Source organism: Arachis duranensis, chromosome 6 (genome assembly GCF_000817695.3).
Source record: "Arachis duranensis cultivar V14167 chromosome 6, aradu.V14167.gnm2.J7QH, whole genome shotgun sequence".
NCBI lineage: Eukaryota > Viridiplantae > Streptophyta > Magnoliopsida > Fabales > Fabaceae > Arachis > Arachis duranensis.
In genome coordinates this window covers 33,273,134-33,276,440 of record NC_029777.3, presented here as the reverse complement: position 1 = coordinate 33,276,440, position 3,307 = coordinate 33,273,134, and the positions used below count along the sequence as shown (strand labels likewise).

At 37.8% G+C, this 3,307-nt stretch overlaps 1 pseudogene; it reads right to left on the bottom strand.

Annotated features, from left to right (window-relative positions):
- LOC107493543 (uncharacterized) overlaps positions 1-3,307 on the bottom strand; it is a 14,417-nt pseudogene that overhangs the window by 859 nt on the left and 10,251 nt on the right.

Here is a 3,307-nt window from a genome sequence, read left to right as displayed (position 1 = left end):
TCTCATATTCGTATGCAGTTTCAGAACCTTACAAAACGACCACAGATGGGATGAGTTAATAGCAGATGCCAATATATCGTGTCTACTCCCTTTCGGAATCGCCGGAAGTATCTGTCTGAAATCACCTCCTAGAACAACAACCTTACCACCAAATGGTTGATGTGTCTTATGTTGATCGGTAACTGACATAAGATCCCTGAGCGTCCGATCAAGTGCTTCAAAGCACATTTTATTGAGCATTGGAGCTTCATCCCAAATTATTAAGCTACTTTGAATGAGCAGCTCAGCCTTCAAGCTGCCATGCTTGATGTTGCAAGTAGATTCATCAGTAATTGTAATGGGCATTGAAAATCTAGAATGAGCCATTCTGCCACCAGGTAGGAGTAAAGAAGCAATTCCACTGGATGTGACATTTAAAACGATCTTTCCTCTAGACCGAATAGCAGAAGAAAGTCCATTCCAGATAAATGTCTTACCACACCCACCATGCCCATGAACAAAGTAAAAGCCACCAGAGTCTGTAATAACAGCATTGAGTATCTCATCAAATACTAACCTTTGCTCATGAGTCATCTTTTGTTCCGTATATAAGTTTGTATGAGTCAACTCATTTGTGTGATATGCTAACTCCTCCTCTATCAGCTTATTCTGAAAAAGGCAAACATCAGACATCGCAGGATATGGCATTGATTGATAGTCTCTTAAAGATCTCGCATTGTTGTTAAGTATCTTCTCAATCTCAAAAAGGCAGAGGTTTTTCAATTCATCATCAGTCACGTTTACTCCTAGCAAAAGCACATGGTGATTTTATGAAATATTTAATAAGTAATTTCAAAATAAAACTATTAATATTATTAATAAAAATAAAGATAATAAGAGAATAAAATCTTGATATAAAAAAAGACATAGTAAAATACCTTGATATTTCAAAGCTTTTCTCCTCTCATATAGTATTCCATCAGCTAATAATGTCCAAGTTGCATTCCAAACACGCTCTGGGTTGCTAATGCTATTAGATATCAGTAGCATCGCAAATAATTTTCTCAATTGACCACCAGATGCAAGTTCAGCTACCTCATTAATAGCTGCAATGAATTCCCTATCATCGCACAGTAGTCCCATGGAATAGCAAGCATCTGGGAAGCTAGAATATGTAATTCCATTAACTGTCCTAATAGACTTATATGTTGTGCAACCTCTGTGAACAGCTAACAAAATTCTCATATAATAAATATCACCTGTACCCAGCGGAACATAATTTAACCTCCCGATAGAATACTCTCTTTTGCATGGATGCCATTCCCTTGATTCTCTATCATAAACAAATTGATTTGGAAACTCAGCATACGTCAAAGTTTGACCTGCTTCAAATTTTTTATTGGCCTCCATCCATGCTAAGAACATCGTACATTTTCCTTCCTCTTCTTCCACGATTTCTTCAAGATCGTCATCATCTTTAAAGATGATATTTTGCTCTCCAGGCAAATGAAAAGTTAATCTCATCACTGAAGGCCACCTTTGATGAATATCATATGCTAAGGTTCTCCACACAGCCTCACATGCAGACAAATATCTGCAATCATAAAATTGTTTGATCTCATCAATAACCTGAGCATCCTCTCCACTGGAAGTTTCCTTTGTAACTCCAACTGCTACCCTGTCTGGACCTTTATTCATGTACTTAAACAAATATTTGATAGCATTTGACTTGTTACAGTACTCTAAATTAACATGCGCTTGATAAGATATCAGCAGATATGCATTATATGGAACCACATTCCTATTATCCATATGGACTCCCTTCTTCTCAGTAACCGCCCCTGTGTCTCGTCTTCTATATGATGGGTATCCACTATCATCGATAACCGTGGTTCTACTGAATGTCTTGGGATAATATTTGGTGCAGTACCCATCTTTCATGCAGGGAGATTTTGAGAATGCTCTACCACATGGTCCATGAATCATATATGTAGATACAGCTCTAAACAATTTTGGGTGCCGAACAGGATCTGGCAACTCTGAAGATATTAACTGATCAATTTGAGTTGTCGTTGTTATCTTATGGTCTCCACTTAACCATAAAAGAATGTGAGCATGTGGTAGACCTCCTTTTTTGGAATTCCACCGTATACATTCCTTATACCAAAAAGACAAAAAAAATATGTTATATTTAAACTATCTATTTTATGTATGTGCTTTGATAAATTAAGGATGATAATAAAAAATCAATAATATGCTAAGTAAGAAAATATTTTTCCATTTATTTTATAACAATCTAAAGGAATATTTATCTAAAAATAAGGTTGGATGATGAGTGGTGGACGAAATTGTGATAAAAGAGTTCTAGGCACTGTTAGAGAAGCTCACAACTCCGTTCAACTTAACCAGCAAGTGTACTGGGTCATCCAAGTAATACCTTACGTGAGTAAGGGTTGATCCCACAGAGATTCTTGGTATGAAACAAGCTATGGTCACCTTGTAAATCTCAGTTAGGCAGATTAATTGGTTATAGGTTTCGAAAATTAATAATAAATGGAAAATAAAAAGGGGTAGAAATACTTATGTAAATCAATAGTGGAAATTTCAGATAGGCGCATGGAGATGCTGTGCTCCTCTTGAATCTCTACTTTATTATTACATTCATCCAATCATTCTTACTCTTTTCCATGGCAAGCTGTATGTAGGGCATCACCATCATCAATGGCTACTTTTAATCCTCTCGGGAAAATGGTCCTATGCGCTGTCACTGCACGGCTAATCGTCTGGAGGCATCACCCTTGTTGATAGCTACATCCCATCCTCTCAGTGAAAATGATCCAAATGCTCTGTCACAGCACGACTAATCATCTGTCGGTTCTCAATCAGGTTGGAATAGAATCCCTTGATTCTTTTGCATTTGTCGTCACGCCCAGCCTTCAGGAGTTTGAAGCTCGTCACAGTCATTCAATACCGGAATCTTACTCGGAATACCACAGACAAGGTTAGACTTTCCAGATTTCCGGAATCCTACTCGGAATACCACAGACAAGGTTAGACTTTCCGGATTCCCGTGAATGCCGCCATCTATCTAGCTTATACCACGAAGATTCTGTTGGGGAATCTAAGAGATATGCGCCCGGCCTAGAGTAGAACGGAAGTGGTTGTCAGTCATGCGCGTTCATAGGTGAGAATGATGATGAGTGTCACAGATCATCACATTCATCAAAGGGTTGTGCAACGTATATCTTGGAATAAGAATAAAAGAGAATTGAATAAAAAGTAATAGTAATTGTATTGAAACTTGAGGTACAGCAGAGCTCCACACCCT